This window comes from Lagopus muta, chromosome 1 (assembly GCF_023343835.1).
Source record: "Lagopus muta isolate bLagMut1 chromosome 1, bLagMut1 primary, whole genome shotgun sequence".
Lineage (NCBI taxonomy): Eukaryota > Metazoa > Chordata > Aves > Galliformes > Phasianidae > Lagopus > Lagopus muta.
In genome coordinates, this window is record NC_064433.1 from 85,388,802 (window position 1) to 85,409,250 (window position 20,449).

The 20,449-nt window shown below is 37.7% G+C and overlaps 1 protein-coding gene across 7 annotated transcripts in view; it reads left to right on the top strand.

Moving 5' to 3' along the window:
* The window catches only part of ZPLD1 (zona pellucida like domain containing 1), a 161,656-nt gene that overhangs the window by 115,415 nt on the left and 25,792 nt on the right, over positions 1-20,449 (top strand). For 4 of the 7 annotated variants that reach the window (XM_048966078.1, XM_048966125.1, XM_048966098.1 and 1 more), the window contains 2 exons: positions 15,872-16,070; positions 16,161-16,276. The exons of 1 other annotated variant lie outside the window; for it this stretch is intronic. The gene's annotated coding sequence lies outside the window, so the exon portion shown is untranslated. Of the gene's footprint in view, positions 1-15,868; positions 16,071-16,160; positions 16,277-20,449 lie in introns of all 7 variants that reach the window. 2 more of the 7 variants (XM_048966107.1, XM_048966116.1) reach the window with 2 other exon arrangements.

The following is a 20,449-nucleotide window of genomic DNA, read 5'->3' on the forward strand; positions in this document are numbered from 1 at the left end:
GATTGATCAGGATTAGAAGCAGCATCCTTTTATTGCTTTCAAATCAAGACTAGATATATTTTTAAACAAAATAAATAAAAGTAATACTGTTCAAGCAGGATTTGAAGCCTGAAATAGAAAGAGATGGGGAAGATTTTTGGTTTGTCTTACAGAAGGTCAGGCTAGCCTTCTGGGCTTCAGTATTGATTTGAAGTTAAAAATAAGATTTATGCTTTTCTGAGGCTGAATCACAGCACAGAGATGGAGTATATAAATGTTGTTCCTGATTGGGGTGGAGATGCCAGTAATTGAATTCATACTATGGAATATGATGTTGAGAACTTACATTGTGGATTTCTTTTTTGGCATTCATAAAAAACTTACTGTAGCTGTGTGTTGCTGCTCTTTGGTACTTTTAAAATGTTTGAACAATGCAGATTTTCTTGTAAGATTTTGCTTCCCACCCCATTACCTGTGCTTCGCCTGCGTTGGCTCTTTCCTGAAATGATTCCTCCAGGGAAAAGACTTCCTGGCAGGAATGCTTGACACAAGCATAGTGCAATGTCCCTTTTAAACTGATTTCTGTGGAGGCATTTTCAGGATTCTGGTATGGGTGACCAGCAGCTGGAGAGAGTGAGTGATGGGATGGGAGTCTTCAGTGGTAACTAGAGTAATTAATCAGCATGGCAAGGGATCCCTGGCATAAGAAGTTTATATCATTCCATAACAGACAAGCAGGGATTTTCCTGATTATTAAGTAATGTTCAGAGTAGCTAATCCTTTCTTAAGCAGAACTTTTGCATAATCAATGAACCAAACATGAATCACAATCTGAAGGTGGCGCACCTTCCATTTCTGCCTGCTGAGGGAAACGGACAGCTTAATTATGGGATCCTGCAAGCTTCTGTGGTGTTCTATGCCAGCAAGGTGTACATGTAAATCTTCACATGTTGCTGGCAGGCTGAGCATCGCAGGGCTGCTGGGAATACTGCTACTGGACTGCTACTTTCCTGGGCATTGCTGGAAAGGGAGCTCTGGACTGACAGGAGGAAAACTTACGTCCTGCTCCCACATATCAGGGTCTTGGGCACACTGACCACTCTGCCTGTCCCTGCCTAGTTTTCCTCAACTAACAAGTTCTTCTTAATAAACCATAAATGTGTTAATGATGTGGTAAACTTGGCTACAAATCTTGGTCCCGAATATGATTAATTTAGATTCCATCAAGGCAAACCAGCAAAGGTGTGCAAAACAGTGCTACATGTGGAAACCCTCAAAACTTGTCCATTGCTTTTTATGCGACTGATGAGAGAAAGTGTCTTTATGAATTGGCTTGGATCATCATGCTGCAGGTTTTTTTCAGATCTCAAAGAAGGCTGGGAATGGATTCAGTTTTTTGGCAGTGTGAAAGCCTAAAGAAACTATGGCCTTGAAGAATAGATTTCAGCTTGTGAAAAGCTTTTTTAAATTTTTTTTCTTCCTATGAGAATTTTATGTTTAGAAATAAACTGTAGGAATTAATTTTATTGATGTTGTTCATATTAATGTATCATTTGGACTTCACCGAAGTCTCCTTTATGCATCTCACTAATGCAGGAGTAATGCTTATAGGAGGTATATTGCTGAGGAAAGGGAAACTATGCTGATGGAAGTCAACTACTGTAAGCTTTTTTTGTGGTAGGAGAAACCAAGTAGGCATAAAAGCAGTGTCAGCTTTGCTAATAACTCAACTTGCTTCCTAGCTGATTGTTCTTTAGACTTTGTGGAATCTAATTTTTGTTTTCATTTGCTTTAATTCGGTATTATTTTGCTCAGAATTCTGTGGGAGTTTATCAGACGTACCTAGTGCAAAAGCTCATGCTTCTGATTGAGAAGTGAGCTTGATGTTATACAGGAAAGCAGAGGGTTGGAGTGATGCAGTGTTCAGATGAAAGGGGTGTGATCAGGGACTTAACATTGAAGTTCTTGGGTATGGAACACAGTACTGTTGATGTGGCTGGTCATGTTTGGTTGGAAGAGGAGGGGAACTTGTCTTTGGTGCATATAATTATAAAAGAAGACTACTTGCATTGCTTTACACATTTAAGTTGAATTAGTCAAACAAGAATAGCACTGAAAGTTATGGAAATGCAGCCGAGTGGCTATGGTAGAGAGTGACTAACAGAAAAGAGAAGATGGTGTACATTGGGTGTAACATCATGGATTGAGAAGGCTCCTAAAAATTTATTACTGTAACTGTGAAGAAGGTGGTAATGTGGATTTTACTTTTCTTGCATAAAATAAAAACAAGTATTTGTTGGTAGCATGTTTACTTTGATTTTCTAGGCTTCTGTTTACCATCCAGACTTCTTTGAGGCACCACGAAGTTTTTTGTTCATTCAAAGGGAAATCTCATGTTGTGAAACATAAACTATTAAAAGTGTTGAGAAACTTGAATTTTTGAGGAAAGTAATCATGATATTGTTTAGCCAGTTACACTCTATTTCTTTCCTACTCCCCACACTGTCAGGATATTGATTTGTCTTGCCAACTTCTCTGCATTACTGCTGCTTGAAGATACACACTTTTTTTTTTTTTTTTTTTTTTTTTTTTGTCCCTCATGTGTTTGCTTCCAAACACCCATCTTTCTCTCCTGGTCTGTGGAATACTGTCATGGGTGCAAAGTAGGAACACCACAGTAGCCTTAGGCTGGATCTAAGACAAGATAATTTTTGTCCAAATAGCTTAAAAGTAAAGGTGATGAGATAGTGTCCAAATATAATGTACCCTAATTTAGTAGAGCCACTAACTTGACTTTATCAAGTGGTTACTGAAAAGCTTGAATACGAATATATGCACATACTTAGAAATAGACTGAAGTCCTACCTCATTTTTCCCAGCATAAATATTTAGGCTCAGAAACTAAATCATCTGGAAAGCTAAGATGGTTGGCAGGCTTTTTTTTTTTTTCCCTTATCTTCAGGGCATGCAAAAACTGTTTGGCTCAATTACTACCCAATTACTACTCAATTACTACTAATACTAGAGGTGTATCTTAGCTCCAGTAGTTCTTAAATTTACCATGCTAACTTAAGTCGATAAATGAATTACCATGAAACTGCTATTGAAAGTTAAGTCTGCCTGCATCATTAACTGCATGCTGTCTCATATCCTTGAAACAACCATCTCTACTGTGAAAAGAATTTGCCCACAAGGTCAGCTGTCCTTCCAAACTTACTGTGTGTAAATCAGACCTGGATAGTTATGTAGATATTCATTTTTGTTCTCCTTTGGCTCTGCGTAGTTCATAGGCTTTCCTGAGTTATCAAATCTCACTGAAGCTCAATATAAGCAGTATTTACTAGCTGAGAGTTCTCTTCTAGTTCTATTTAATGTAGATTTTTGAAGTACAGTGGTGAAACAATTTAAATTATGGTCTATGTGAAGAAAAAAAAAAAAACAATAACAAAATAATACCATGTAGAAATGAATGAATACTGGGAGTAACAACTTCCAAACATACATACCCAGATGTATTGATCTGGGTTAATGTGATTATCTCCAGGCAGTGTGTAAATACTGCAGATCCGTTCTGTGAAATCTCTGTGCTTTTCCTAGCTGTGCATGTGGATGAGCCTGTTCTTGTCCTTCACTCAGAGCAGTTGTTCAGAGATGGGAGCTGCATCATTTTCTGTCTGCTTGCTGAGTACACTGCATACCCCTAGGGTGCTAAGAGCATGATTTTAGCAGGGAGCACAGGGTTGCTTGTTTCCTTATTGGCTCACTGCTGCCTTCTCTTGTGCATTGACTTTGTATTTTTTGCTAAGGTCATTCACAGCCTTACTTCTTGTAGTTTATTCTTTTCTCATTCAGTGTGAAGATTATTATATTTTCTATAGTATTTTCTTCCTTCAGCCGGTGACTTGTCCTGGTTAAATCTTCAAAAATTATCTCCTTCCTTTTGCTTCCTCTTATGCCAGGAAAAATTAGCAAATCTCTAAAGCCATTTCACTGCTCTTCTGTTGCAGCTCTCCTTTGCCTTGAAGCCTGCACAAGTCTTTGCTGGACTGTTCATGATCTAAGACCTTTCTGTTGCCAACAGGCCAATGTAGTTAGGCAGTCTCTGCAGAAAAGCATGTGAGGTTTAAAAATAACCCAGAGAGAAATCCCCAAAGAAGTACCATCCACAGAGCAGGGAAGGCTGGGAGAAAGGAAATGGAGCTAGGGCTGGGAAGAGTTGAAATCAGTTTGTTTCCCCCAGCTCCCCATGAGAATGGCCTCCAGTAGCGCAGCCAAAAAAAACTGCAGTGTCTCACTCAGTCTGTGCATTGGACTATTCTTGCTTTTCCAGCTGTCCTCATGCTCACGTACACTTCAGATACGATTGTGCAGTCTGAGAGCAGGCTATCTTTATGGTGTTTGTGTAGTATCTGTTACATGTGTGGCATTATTAGGGTGGGAACGACGCGTGATAGCGGATTTTATAGAGCAAGCTTTAACTAGACTATTTGAACTGAAAGAGAATAGAAATAAGCTTAAAGAGAAGACTGGAAATGTTGAAATTTAAGAAAAGAATTTAAATCTCCTTGTAAAACTTGTGCATTCTGTTGTGTATTCCTTCTATGTATTATTTTTATCTCCACTTGTAGTGTCTGGTATTAAATGAGACATTAAGTTCTAAAGCACAGTTGTTTTTCCAAATGTACTTACGTTGCAAGTAGCATGTCTTGATCGAGAGAGAGGAGCTTCTTGCATATAATAATGAAAAGCAATAACAATTACTCCTGCTTGGAAGTCATGTTGAAAATGATTTGGACTATACGGAAAAAATATTTTTTTGCAGGAATTGTAAAACTGGTAGGTCTTGTTTACGGCATGCTTGCTGGAGTTTGTGGGCACGTGGACTTAAAAACTGACACAAGATCACATCCTAATACCTTTGTTCAGAAATAATGGCAATGATTGGGGATTAGAGCTGTACTGTATTTTAGCAAGAAATCTTACATTTCTTAGATTCCTTGAGCTTACACATAATCAGGGTGGTTTTTTTTATCCCTTATGAGACCCCCTCCCAGAGGATGTGTGCAAGTCCTGTTGAGCAAAGAACAATATATTTTTATTTAGATTTATTATACGAGGATTAGGCACTGGAATGGCTGCCCAGGGAGGTGGTGGAGTCGCCGTTCCTGGCAGTGTTCAAGAGGCGTCTGGATGAGGAGCTGTGAGATATGGTTTAGTGCTTGTGGTAGCAATGGTAATGGGAGGATGGTTGAACTAGATGATCTTGTAGGTCCTTTCCAACCTTGTGATTCTGTGATTGTGTGAAATTCTATTTTAGAGAAGCTTTATACAAGAATGGTGCAATTCTAAAACACATGATTTTCAGCTTCAGTGCCTATGGAATCTGGTGACAGGAGGTCTCTAGCTCCAGTATTTAATTTCAGCATAGGTCTGCAGCATTCCTTTGCTGAAGGATGCTCTTGAAGCAGACACGTATTTTATTTAGGAGTAACACTGATAAAGTTCTTGCTGCTTCCCTGTTTTGTGACCATTGTTATTCATGTGTTCTTTTCTTTGTTCTAATTTTGAATCTTCTGTATTCTAATTTAGCTGGAGAGTTCAATTATTTTGCTTTTTATGTCCCTTATGTGATTTTCATATCTCTTAGTGGCTTGATGGCAGAGAGATATCTGCTACAGCCAGTAGCTGAGAAATGGATTTCTCCTTTTCACGGGGAAAAAAAAACAAAGTCGTATTTTAGGAAAGTGATTTTTTTTTTTTCTCCCTGATTTTAAACGGAAACAAGACTGAACATCCTATGGAATTCAGATTCTGAAAAAAACCTGTTTCATATGTAGCTAGAAATTTAAAAAACAAAACAAAACAAAAACCTGTTATGCACTTAGTGACTAATTTAATTAACATTTTATGATATTCTCAGTGTTCATTTTAATACTGTGATCCCCTTTAATCTAAATTTATTTCTCCACTTAAAGTATTGAGAAGGGAGAAAAAGAATAGGTACCTTCAGATGCAATAAAAGAAAAAACTATCCCTCCAAAATATGAGTACATGTAGAGCAAGAAATAAAATGCGCTGAGCATGGCTTTGGTAACACTTTTCCTTTTGATTTAAACTTAAATTTTAGATAATGCTAATAACGTCATGAAAAGGCAATAAAAACACACAACCTGCAATATTTCTTTCAGCCGAGTAGATTTAGAAAACAATGTTGTTGTCTTTTCTGTGTGAATAAATAGTTACTGATTTAAAGACCATTTTGAACAGTGTATAACCTCACTATTTCTGACATGGTACTGTGCTTAGTCTTCATTGTGCATGTTATGATAACTCCTGCTTTATAAGGAATACAATACTACTGTTCACTGTAGCATCCAGGCAGCTCACAAATCCAGGAGTTTGCTTAAGAAGCCTTGTTTTGAAAAGAACTGTTATGCTCCAGTGGCTGATGATGATGGTGGGAGCTAGAGGCTAGCCCTGTGTTATGCAGCCACCTCCGCTCTGTACTTGGACAGCAGCAGCTCACCTCCCCACAGGTAGGCCTGCATGCTTGAAACATAAATTCAGTAGGATTGCATTTTGTGAAGCACGCCTTCTGACTGTGGTGGCTGGTGCAGTGTGGCTCTCGTGGATCCTGGGATCAGGCTTAAAGGAGGAGACTGTCTGTTACAGCATACAGAAGAAAAAAGGCACTTGTTTTTTATATCGTAAAATGACTTTCTCAGCTGTAACCATGTAATGTGTCCTCAATCCAGCAAGCTTTTTATGCTGCTGTACATCACCATGGGCTGCAAATTGCTGTTATCTCTTACTGCTACATTGAGCAGTGCACTCTTATTTAAAATGACTTCTGAGCAGTTGTCTTGATTAGAGCACTTAAATGAATAAATAATGCAGTGGACTTCACAGTGAGGAAAGAAATAGATCAACTGGAGCTGTAATTCTTGAGAGGATACATTTTTCCCACTTTCTGATTTTATGGATTATTTAAAAGAAGTAGCTCTGATCACAATGATTCTTGTAATGTTTTCATTTAGTATAGTAGCATTGACTTTGATCTGTTGCTATTGTGTGTAGCAGGCATTTCTGATATTTGGCCTATAATATCTTTCATAATGTACAGACTAATGAAGGCTCGTGGGCATCCATTTCCTGCTTTTTTTTTTTTTTTCCCCCTCCAGAAAATGAATGTAGAGTTCAGAACTTTGTAGCTCTTTGTATTAGTTCTGTGTGGAGTAAAAGAAAAGTGAATGAGCAGCAGATGTGTGATATAGTACCAGCAGTATGTTTTCCTCATCAGATCTGAGATAGCGTTTTAAGCATCTGGAACAACTATGGTGACAAATCATCGGTATTTCTGAGAAAGGCATTTCAAAGGGGCGAGAAGTCATACCAGCTCAGTCATTGCTGAGGTCTGGGGATGACATGTTCATCTAATGAAGAAAAGAAGCTACAGCTTCTCTGAGTTTTCTCATTGCATAAATTGGATAAGGCCATTTCTTGTTGTGTGGGGTACTTTGCTATTAAAATTACGTGTTAAGACAACACAGAGCAGGTGAGTAGCAGGATTCATTGCAGACAGTCTTTTTTCCTATTCGTGTCCTGCATCTCTGGTCTTATTTTCTGAACTACTGAGATAAGGGTCATCTTCACTCTAACTTTTAGTCTCAGGAAAGAATGTCTGATTTTTTTGCAGAATGAATGGAAGAAAAGTTGCACACGAATCCCAGAGCCCCTATCCCTATGAAACAAGATTTTTTTAGATTTTTTTTTTTAAATAATGAATTTTAAAAAACAAAACAAAACAAAAAAAGAACCCAACCAAAAAAAAAAAAAAAAAAAAACCACAACAAAAAAACAACAAGCAACTCCCCTATCTGTTCAACTGTCCCAACCTGCCAGGAGTTAGCATTAAGCTTTGTACATTTTGGTGCAAACTGCAAGTAAGATGTGAAAAAAATGAAAAGAAGAGCCTAGATAGGGGATTGAGATGTCACAGTGTTGTCATCTATGTCTGTGGTGTCGCTCCTGTGTTGAAATATGTAGTGAGTTTTAGATGCCATGATAGAAACTTGCCTCTGCAATGGCCCCTCCTGTGGTCCAGTTGTCTGCCTACTTGACTAAGATGTAGCAGACCAATTTTAATGCATTTCTTATTCTGAGGGATTTTAACTTATTTCTCAGGGCAGTGCTTTAGACACTGATCTACAGCTAAGCTGGATTGTTCTCTCAGTTTTTTACAACTGATACTGCACAGTCTGTGTAAAACATTTCAGGTAGGGTGGGGACATCAACTTGTCACTAACTCAGGAATAAGTTTTGATCTTTGACCTAATAGAGCTGTCCCCAAAAGAATATGCTGCCTTGAGCTAGGGGAGAAACCTTCAGCCTACTCTCTCATGTACTAATGTACTAAATGCCCTAGTGGTTACCAGGGTGAGTAGCAAGTTAGTGACTGTAGGGTTGGTAGAACCCGCAGTGGTGGCAGCATGGCTGCTTCTGCAATTGAACTGTTAAGATTAGCCCTTTGCTACCTCTGAAAATGCCTCAAAGGGGAAGCAAAAGGCTTATTCAGTACGCAGTGAAAACGGTTTGTTTCTCAGCTTCAGCAAAGACCACAAAATATCCACCTTGAGTAGATCCAAAACTGATGACCTTCCTGTACCTCACACAGCCATTAAACTTGTAAATCCTTCTTGCGTAGGTGGAGTTTCACTGACTCATACCTCTGCCTGGTGGGAGCCTGGGGCAGAAAGGTGCTCTTGTGCTGGATGCTCATAAATGATCTGAAGACCAGTGAAATCGATGCACCCTTGGCAAATTATGATTTGGGAGCTCATTATCTCTTTGTGAAACTCATTTTCCAGCCTACTGATTAAGCTTATAAAAGCAGAGTTTTAATATGCCTCTTGCTCTGTTTTTAATTCCCAGGCTGACAGTAAAGAATATTCTAAGCAACTCTCAGGACAGTTTATACCATTCTTTTATCTCAATGGCATATTGATCCTCTTGAACATCCCCTCTGCAACATAATGAACATGCATCTTAAATCCAGTTCACAGAGGTCATGTAGTGAGCTTTGTTTCTTCCTAGGGGGGTAGTCTGCAGTTCTGTATTCTGGTACTGAGTGCTGCCTATGAGGAATGGGTAGAGACCCTTACGTGTAAAAATCCTTCTGATCTCTTCTTACTTGTTCTTTCTCCTTGATTAGTTTCCTGGTGCTTGATGCTGTTGGGGTTTTGAAGTTATTTCACACTAAATGATAGAAAATCATCCTAGTAAATAAAACAGGGACTGTATTGACCTAGGAAAAAGCTCATGGAAGGTAGTTTTAGAAATCTATTTGTGGCCTGAACAAACATGGGAAGCTCTGTACTTACTGTGCTATTGAACTGGCATTGTTCTTAAATAAAAGTAGCTCTAAAAAAGCATCAAAACAACATAAATGCTTATGCATTAAAAAACAAACACAAAGACAACTTTAAGGAAGCTCCTACCGCAATGTCAACCACGGTCCAAAAAAGAAAAACCAGCTCGCAGCAAAGGAAGGGTTCACCCGGGGGACATGGGGAGTTTTGCTGGTATGCTAAAGTACATTAAACTCACATCCTACCTTATGCTGAGATCGCTTTCCTCCTTTGAGAAGCCCAAGCGTGTATGTGTGCATGCAGTCAGCAGCAGCATACACTTGGGCAGGCTGCCCCATTCCCTTTAGCTCCATTCAGACTCTTATTGAACATGAGCAGTGATTGGGACTATCTCTGTAATTTTCCACCATTGTGAGCATGGACTATGCTTCTGAAAAGGAAATAAGCTTCAGGATTTGTCCTTGGAATAATGAAAAACTCAGGCATGTTTCTTTGCAATGCAGGCAAAACTACCTGTGTTTTTCAAACAAATAATTATTGCCTTACTCACCCGATGCTCTGGAGCCTGACAGTCTCCCAATCATATGAATGAGGTAATCTTTCAGCAACTTAGCACTAAACTTGAGAACAAGTGAAAGAAGGAAACCACTTAGAGGGGAAAATAACCTCTCTGTGATGGCCCTTTCTCAGAAATACAAGATTTGCTGTTCAGTAGCAGCAAGTGTGTAGGGAACGAGCTGAATGGGAGAATCTGTCCACTCCTCTAAGTACTTAATGGGACACTTACTTCCTTTTTCTAAAGAAAGGCTGGTGACATCTGCATTTAGTTTAAGAAACTAATGGCAGAGAAACAAGGAAGGGCTCTGCTGTAAAGCAAGACAGCCGGATTGATGTTGCTTTCAGACTGAAAATAGCCTTTCTCATTTGAAAATCTGCAAGCCTCTCTGGAGGATAAATGTTTAAAGTAATGAGAAATATTAGATAAAATCTTGTTAAAGGAAAGGAATATTGGCTGTACATTTAGCTAAAATTTGGTAATGGGTTCAAAAGTGAGTGTCTTGCAGTCAGAGTTAGGAGAGTATGATGTTCAGAGTTAATACAAGAGTAAGAAAGTGTGTGTATACTTAGAAATGCTGTTGAAACCACTATGGTTTTAAACTTTGCAAATTGTTTGGATAGAACATTGGTCACTCTGAAAGTAATAGTAATACTTATAGTAATATTAATTTCCATGGAATATTTATATAATAAATAGTAATAATAATAATAAAATAGTAATATTTATTTCCATGGAAACTGCAAAATACACAAAGACCACAACAACAGTATTTGGTAGAGCAAGTTCTCAGCTACAAAATAATATTTTTCAGCACAGTCATCGCCATTAGCTCTGCATTTTCATCAGCAATGCACTAGAGTTTGCACGCCTAGCTCACCAAAATCTGCACCTGCAGGGGCAACTCCCTTTTGCCACTGCTGAAACACCACCCACCACCTCACTTTGCTCACATTTACTGGTTGGTCTCCGTCAGCATTCAGCAAATGTTGACTAATGTCATTGGGTGCCATTTCTTCTCCATGGAGGAATTCAGTGACACACCTTTGCTTCGTGTGCACTCCCATGTCAGAGACTGTTCTGTCAGACTGCCCCTCTGCTGCCATCTGTCACACAAGTAAGGGAATATTGGTGGGAAGATTCTACCACTGCCATGCTGCCAACATTCGCCTCTGGTGTTGTGGGCCAATGTAATAAAATAGGAAACATTGCTTTTGGAGCACTCCTTGTATAAATTTTTGTGACTAAAGTGGAAATAGAATGATTTTTACTTTTGTTCGATTTGAGGAAAAAGCAAAACAATCAATGTAAATCCAAAGCAAAGTGTGATTCCAGGTTTATTTTTAAATCTGATATGGTCAACATGAAAATTATTTTCCTGAGCATCCATGATAAACTGAAGCTCACATGTGTAGTATCCTATGGATCTAAAACAAAGGAACCAAAAAATCAGGCACGCTGTGAAACAAAATATTTTAATGCAAGAAGCTGACTGTTTTTAATGCTTTTTATACAGTGCTGTGAGAAATATTTGTTGCTGCAAATCAGATTCTTTTCAATAAAGCTGGAGAAGCTGAATGTAGTCTCATGGGTGGTTGTGTGTTGTTTTTTCTTTAGTCCCAATTCACAATATGTTACCACAGCCATTTCTTTTGTAAATTTACCTCTGCTGTTATTGAAACACGTCAGTCCTTTGATGTATGTTGTTATGCACTGCTATGACTAACAGGGATTTATGTTTCCTAGTTCTGTGGTCTTTCTGCAGATAAGACTGGTGCCACAGTTATTTACAATCTGTTCAGGTTGCATTTTTTGCCTTTGGTAAAGATCTGCATAGACTGGATTTGGGTTCTATGTGATGTTTCATTACAAACATAATTTCATTATCATTTTTCTCACGTGTGCTCCCTGTTTTTCTAACAGTTTACATTAGAGAGATTTAAATTACCATTGCTTTGGCAGGATAGGAACTGCTTGATTCTGAGGCAGAATACTCTTCAGTTATTTAAAACTGGTACACACTCTCTAGATGCCCATAATATAAATAGTGACGACAGTTTTTAAGCTATGTGTTTGAGTGAGTGATTTGACTACTGCTAGGGAAGAATAACTCATGCAGTACTGGTTCTTTTAAAACCTCCTTCCTTGCAGCGACAGCAGGTATTGACTGCATACTGTAAGAACGACATGGGATGCTACTCTATGTTAACTGGATTCTGAAATACACCTGATCTTTTAGGAAAGGATCATAGAATAACTAAGGTTGGAAAAACCTCTAAAATTATATAGTCCAACCATCAACCCATCCCCGCCATACCTATTAACCATGTCCCTCAGTGCCATGTCTACACAGTTCTTGAACTCTAACAGACAGTGACTCCACCACCTCCCTGGGTGGCCTGTTCCAATACCTCACATTCTTTCTGAGAAGAGACTTTTTCTCATATCCAACCTGAACTTCCCCTGGCACAACTTGAGGCCCTTTCTCTTGCCATATCGATAGAAAAGGGGTAGTAGTGCAAATCTTTTATGTGAAGGGCTTAATATGGACATAATTCTGAGGAGTGGATAGAAAAGTGAAAGCGTGAAGTTCTTAAAAAGCAAATAAAACTAAATATGAGAGAAAAAGCAGTTCAAGAAGAGGCAGGAGATGCTTGTAGGGCTCTGCAATTTAGTCATAAGGAGAGCAGGAAGTACCATTGTAGATATGTTTAGAAAAGAGGCACATAAGAGGGGTTGTAATATATAATGGTTATTTGCTGAGAAGAGTTCCATCAAAACACCTGCAAATGTAGGTCTATGTATGCCAATACATATCCCAAATATAAGCCAATTTTTTTTTTTTTTTTTTTTGTCTTTTGTTTCTCCTCCTGTTTAACAAATTAGCAATCTAGTTGGGCTTTGTGGAATTTCTTATTAACATTGAAGTTGATATTGATGTAAATCTGTCAAAAGAAAATCTAGGATATCTCCAAAGCTCTACAGAAGGGGATAATTGTGATATAAGTAGCGGAGGGGAAGATTCTTCCTTTGGCTGATTAGAAATAATATTCTTCTTATTTACTTTTCTAAGAGAAACGTAAGTGTAGCAGATTTAGTATTTATATCATGGGCCAGCAGCAGCACAGTTTAGCTTGCATATGAACTGGTTAAGAATCTTTGGATTTCCCCTTTTGATTTTTTTTTTTCTCCTGAGTTATTTTTTTCCATTCATTTTTATCCATTCTGTCTCCCTGTGTGTATTTAGGTGTCAGCAACAAATTCTGGGTGAGTGGGAACTTTCTGCGTCCTGAAGGAGAGGGTGGGAGAAATGGCATTACTTATTTGTTGCATTTGTCTACACAAAAAGAGAAAGCTCCTGAGATGCTTTAGTCCTTCAGATCCTTTAGATGAGTCACTAAAACTGCAATCAGATTGTGTCCTGACATTCTCTAAAACCATTGCTTAGAAAAAACAGCTGTTATAATCTAAGAAAAAATTAATACTCAAAATGGATAGTAAGACAGGCAAAGGGATTTTATGGAAAGGAGGCAGATTTTGAATTTTTAAAATAGTATATTTGGAAAGTTATTCTTTGTTTTTCAGTTGATATGTTCGTACTGTTGTTGTCTTATATCTGTTCTGATCAGAATGACTTTGAAGTCATGCTGAAAAAAACTTGTAAAATTGTTAAAGATTTTACAGAGCAAAAATCATTTTTCTACAAATAAACTGTGTAAGTTCAGAGAATTAAATGGTCTGGGGCACATCCCTTCACATCCCTAATGGTGAATTACTTAGGCTTGTTTTATTTTGTTACATGTTAATGAATACAAGGATTTCTTTTTATTTTTAAAGAGAAGATAACATTATGTAGCAGTGGAATTACTAAGTGCCATTATTTATAGAAAACTTGAAACAACTTGGGATTTTATGGGTATATGTAGCATATCCTTCAGATTGCTTATCGTATTGTGTGATAGCAGTGAAGTGCTATTTCTAGAAAGCGCAGATTTGTTCACTGCTTCCTTTAAATATGTGTCAACTAATTACTGTCGAACACATTGTAGCCGTGTTCGTTCTTACCTGTTCTAATGCACCGAGGGTAAAACTACTGCAATCCTAAACTGCGTGAACTGTCTGGGGATGGGATAAGGCAGATAACTGTACTTTCATCTCACCATATGCTTCTCAGTCAGCAATAACTTTAGTGGAGGTGCAAAATGATGGACTGTCTAGCTGACAGACCTTAGAAGACTTTCGACCTGCCAGGATGAAGGCTGGTCTTGCAGGCTCTCCTGAGCTCTGTTGCCCAGGTAACTTTCAACCTATTTCTGCTTGGAGGTGGATGTGTTTGCTCCAGCCAAGCTGCTCCTGCAGCTGATGGGCAGAATTAAGTCTCCCGAAAGTGTGTAGCCATGATTCCTCAGTGCGCATAGCTGCTGAAATGGCTGATTTTTTTGGTGTGAGCTTAAGTTGCAAGGACCTATCCTGCTGCCTAGTTCATTCAAACTAGAAGTGCTTTCAGTTAGATTGGATATAAGGAAGATAAGGGTGGTGAGGCTCTGGACCAGATTGCCCAGAAGTTATACTTTCTGCCACTGGAAATGGAAAGAAATTGCCTACAATGTCTTAACATGATTTGATGTTTTTTAATAAACTCATTTAAAGGCCGTAAGGCAGGGGATAACTTTTGATTTTATAGGTGTCTTTAACTGAGATTCCTGCTTTGGAAACCTACTCAAGAGTAAGACCACTCTTTAACACTCTTGTTTGTGAAATTGATATTATATTGAGATATTTCAATGTGTTCTTGTGATTTGAGGTATCAAACCTGCGTAAACGCTTAATATGAAGTAAAGGTCTTGCCATTGCTTCATTTCCCTTTGTTCATCTTTTTATTAGTCTAAGGCAACCCTAGTCCTTGTTGTATTGTACTATTTATATTGAAGGATTGGATTTAGTTTCTTGAACCTCCACCCAGTCAAACCATTAATGTTATAGGATATGTGTCTGAAAATAGGACTAGAAACTTACAAGTATAAAAAGCCTTTTGATGTCTGATGACTTCAGAGTATGTTTTAAATGATTCTTTCTGGAGCAAAACTGCTAGAAGCATCAAAAGCTCTCTATGCCTGCATTGGGAAGCAGCACTGGCTTTCCTTCCTGGATCTGGAACAGCCAGGGATGATCCACCATTCCCATGGGTACAGAATACATGGCTTACATGTGAGGGAGCTTATAATTGAAACCTGCTTTGCTGCTTTCCTTTTTCATTCACCTGATAGAGCAAGCTTATGAGGTGGGGAGGTCAGCGTATTGGGCAGGTTACTACTCATCCAGACTGGCCAGGGTTGGTGTGGATGTACTTAGTAGCACTGATGTCTATGAGCAGCTAGTGTAAGTGAAGACATGGCAAAGGCCAGGCTTCACTGTTCATGCTATGCCCAAAAAAATCCAGACACCTCAAAGCTTTCTCTGGGATGCCACGGACTACAGTTTTACCTGCCCCAAGGCATAATGAAAGTTTACAGGCATAGATGGCTATCACAGAAAACTAAAGGGAGAAAGTGAAAAGAGGCAGGAGAGAGAAAAAATCTAATGCAACAAAAGGGAGTGAAACATCTCCCTCTGCCCCCTCTAAGGCCTGAGGATCAGGGAGTAGATGTTATGAAGCAGGTTTAGTTTCTAGCAGCTTCATCTTGCCTTTGTATGCAGTTGGCTTTGTGTGCATTGATGTCCTGTTGGTAATTATCATTCTGTTGTCACCTGTATTCACAGTGACACCCCCATATCACATTTTCATCACAGCGTGAAATGTCGCTCTTTTTGCTTTTGTTTTGTGGGTACTATGAATTTAGCCCAGAACTGAAAAAAATAGACACTTCTCACAACACACAACGGGCCATTGATAACCATGCAGCTTAGTTACTGATCCTATCTCAGTGCTTCCATCTGTCTCCTTCCTCCCACCCCTCTTTTTAAGCAGACAAGCTTTTCCCTCAACAAGCTGATGACAGAATAATTTCTTCACATTGATTGTTTGCCCCACTTGGACCTCTGGAGATCTTCGTACAAGTGGAGAGAAGTAGATCAAAAGGCTGCAAGAAAAAAGAGGCAGAGGATTGAAAAAAGGCACCATAAAGATCCTGCTCAGATTTCAGCATGGTGATGAACAGACTTGTAAGGTATTCTGAGACCTGTCAAATTTTCCCATCTAAAATCCAGACCTATTTTTAAAAGAATTTTCATAATGAGTGTCTCTTTTCCCCCACCAGCAGGCTCAGAATGCTTTCTGAAAAGTTCTGCAGGACAGAGAAGTTGAACACTTGATCACATGCAGGAGCACAGGATAGATGGAGTACAGCTGACTCGACAGCTTCTGGGGATTTGGGTAAGTGCCCACTATGTCAGCCAACTAGAACTTACTAAAATATTGCAAAATTTCACATTATTTGTTATTTTAAAAAGTTATCATTTTAACACTGGTTTGACAAGTTTGAACTCACTGAAAAATCTCAGAGGGAGTTGGTTGGGGAAGAACTATGTAGGGAATGGATAATGAAAATAGAGAGGGAAATTATCATCAAACTGGGAAAAGAGGTGTGTTTTTTTTTTCTCAACTTAGATTTTAACTAAAGGTACCCAGACCAGACCCACATCATTAATGTGAGGGGAGGAAGGTTATACACCTTTGAGGTTACCAATGTGTGTCAAACCCATTTGCTTTGCTTCCAGGAGGAAAACAATAAATTTCTTGAGGGAGACAATGTTATCCAACTTGTGGTGTCAGTCTGCCTATTCCCACAATCGTTGCATTGATGGAAGAGAATTTTGATAAGCGAGACTTCTTATCTGTCTCCCTCTGCAGTATAATGACATGGGTTTGCTGATTGGAAATGACATTGTCTGCAGTAACAAAGCTGGCTGGATATGATAATTGCACCACCTTTCATTATTTTCTTTTAAAAATATTAATAATGACAATATACTCATGAGTGAAGATAGTGGGGATTTGAAATCAAGTCTTTAGTTAAGTTGATGAACTGATACAGTCCAAATTGACATAGTTATTCTAATTGCTGTGTGCACTGTGAAAGGAAATTTTAGCACCGTCCTAGAGCAGCAGCAAAAGAAACTGTTCAACCTACTTGTGTTCTTTTGATCAAAGAATGTTTTTGATCAGTGCGTGATGTTTTGCTTTCTTTTAGCTTGGTCTTGAGCAATATCCCTCAAGCTTGTTTTAGAGGCTGGCTTAAAAATTACTTCAAACTGTGTAATAAGTCCAAAATGGCTATAAGAGGGACTCGAAACACGGTAAAAGAAATATTCATAAGCAAATCTTTTTTTTATTTCATAGTAAAATAAAATAGCTTCTCTGGTTCTGTTTAAATGTAATCCTTGGAACAGTGTGAGTGCTCTCTGATTTCACGCAATTATGAAGCCTGTGGGTTTTTATACTTGTTTAGACCAAGATATTAGCAGTGTTATTTATTCCATATTTGTTGAACTTTTAAGGATTAGATCAGATTGTACAATTCTACAATGGCATTCTATAACTTTACTGCTTAATTTCTATTCCTGAAGGTCAGGAAATTGAAGTCAATCTGATAGCATAAACTGTTGGTGCTTTTTGTCAGTGAAGTCTTGTTTTAATGGTAACTTTTCAAACTGCAAACAGATGGCTGCACTATAATCTACTTGCCAGTGACATCAAGCATTATTTACTGAAGATTTATATTTATATTGCTCTCTTCAAAAGCGTAAAAAGAGTAATTAAGGAGAATGATACTCGTTTAGATCTTTATCTGCCCATGTGACTGCAAGGCTCTAGGGGCATGCAATAGGATAAGAAGTGTTTCATCACTGTATTGGTGTTTTTGAATCCAGACCATAGTTAGAGGCAACTGAAGGCCATTACCATGTGACGACTCTTTAGTGGCCTATATCAAATGATTTGATAGTCTCTGTAAATTTGCTAGCTGATGGAATCCTCATAATGATCAGTGATGTGAAAAAGAAATCAGTAGGTTGAATGTGCTTGTGCTGAATATCTTTAAACCTAGAAAAAACCTATTCATTCCAGGCTCTAGGGACGGTCCCTGTCTGCCCATATAGAGGACTACATAACCATTGCTTGTGTTTGTCTAAGATGATCCTGGACTTGCTTTAGTCTCTTACTGTTTTTCAAATTGCGATATCTCTACTAATAGTGAAAGATGAACACAATGTGGAACAGGTGCAAGAGAGCAAAATCAAACCATTTTTCTATGTAGTCAGTGTAGCTAGCCAATGACTCAAAATTCTGTTGTCACTGTGTTCGTTGCAGATACTTCTGCAAGATGTAGTCAGTCCATAGGTATGTACTATTGGTTATGTGATTAAAACTTGTTTTGTAATCAGTTTTAACAGTTAATTATAGATTTTTTCTTCTCTTTATTATAATATTCTGCGACCAAAGTGAGAAATACAAAATGATTTTCACTTCATGATGCAAGTCAGATATGCAGTGACTATAATAGGAAATCTGTTTTCAGTAGGTTTAAATTCTTGGTTTTTTGTGTTAAACCCACCAAATTTGCACGAAGAATCTAAGTTCTAACTAGAGATTAATGAAATACACAACAGAACATCAAATTGTAAGTTTTAATAATGAAAAGGAGCTCTTGCTTTGTCAAGGATTTCCAGATTTGGAGTAAAATGATCTTTTCAGATCACCACAGTAGTCTCCAAATTCTATTCTGAATTTACTTTTTTTTCTCAGTCTGACACATTTTTCTGGTTATGTAGTAGACAATGTGAAATCAGAGAAGAATTTTTCTAAAACTCTTTAATTCTAGTCCAAAGCTTTGACAATAAATCACTTCCTTCAGTCCTGTATGCCTCTAAAATCTGAGCTCAGTACCAGCATTGCACAATTCATAGCCCATGGAAAACCATAGTAATTCCTGCAGGTTGGAAGGACATCACAGAAATCTGTTTTTCTTATGTGACTTGAGAGATGCAGTTGATTTTGGTGTTTTGTTTGTTTGTTGGTTGGTTTGTTTTATTTGCATTTTTTTATCTGAAGCTTTAAATTGACTTACTTTCTTACATTTTATTGAGGCATCTGTGAATCAAACATTTGAAACAAATTTGAATAATTTTATTGACTTATCTATCTGGTACATAATGTTTCAATACTTTCTTTGTATGGTATAATAACTATGACTATAGCTATAACACTAATGTTCTCAAAAGCCTTAGGATGTCAATATAAACGTGTGGGAGGGTTTTAGCAATGTTTTCTGTGAAATGCAGCAAGTTCTAAATTGCTTATTCAGATCGTTTCTGTGGGAGGAAAAAACCCAAATATTCTGACAATACTTAAATAAAATTGAACTGATCACTAAGTATAACTACCGTAAAAATAATATAGAATGGCATGAAGGAAAAGTAGCCCTTTTGAGGAATATTAGTATTTCACTCATGGATATAGGAAACAACTGGAATAACTGTTGTACTGTTGTTTAGCACAGAATAACAGGTAAACTGCTTGCATGATTTTAACTATCTTAAGTGGAGAGTTTAAATATATATAAACTGTCAGGATCTATGACTCGTTCCAACATAGCTTTTTAAAGTGCTTTAATGACTGTTTCACTTCTAGTCTGTTATCTCCTTGGAAGGTATTGTGCTATTTTGTATAAATCCCTTGGAAATATTTCATATAGTTGTACTGTTCGTTTGATCACTATTTCTCTTTTTACTTTGTAAATAAGCAGTCAATTTCTTTTCAGAACAGAATAATAATAAAAAAACCTCAGTGCATTCAAGGATTTGTCGTAACAGCAAGTAGACTTGCATGCTGAAGTACAGCATTTAAAAGATTATTATTATGATGAATGTTTTGTATTGTTAAAATACAGATTTTGTTATTAATATATAGCACTGTGGTTACATTTTCCCTAGCCTTTAGAATGGTAAAGTAATAGTAATAAAAAAGTCTCAACTAGGGTTTTGCCTACCTAAGGCTACGGGATGAAGCTGTGGATGTACCAAGGCTATTGTGGATCTCTCAGTATGCATTACACTGATTTTATAGGTTGAAAGGCATTGCATGGCTTTAATATTATCTATCCAACATACATGTTTAATTCGCATTAATAGTAATACGATTAACAAAAGATAACCTGAGCTGTGTATTTAGGAACCAGATCTAGATTTTTAGCCTCTTGGTGTTCAGCAGGGCTTAGAATGTTTATTTCAGTTCAGAAGAAAGCTCTGTATTACTTCTACATTAATGTTTATTGGTCTTGAATTTCCATTACCTATGTAGCATGCTGGTCCAAATTTGATAGCTTTCTGAAACGACCATCTTCCAGATTAAATTCTAGTAATTTTGGCATGGATTACTTTTGTGGAAAATTAACATCTATCTCTTTTTTAAAAAAGCCAAAAACATTATTATTAGTTTAAGTGAAAGAAGTTGTTGTTTGAGGGACTAGGAAAAAAAACCAACAACCAAAATGTTTAGAATAAAACCAAAAATTTGATTTATTTTTCTTTATTAAGAAAAAAAGGCCCT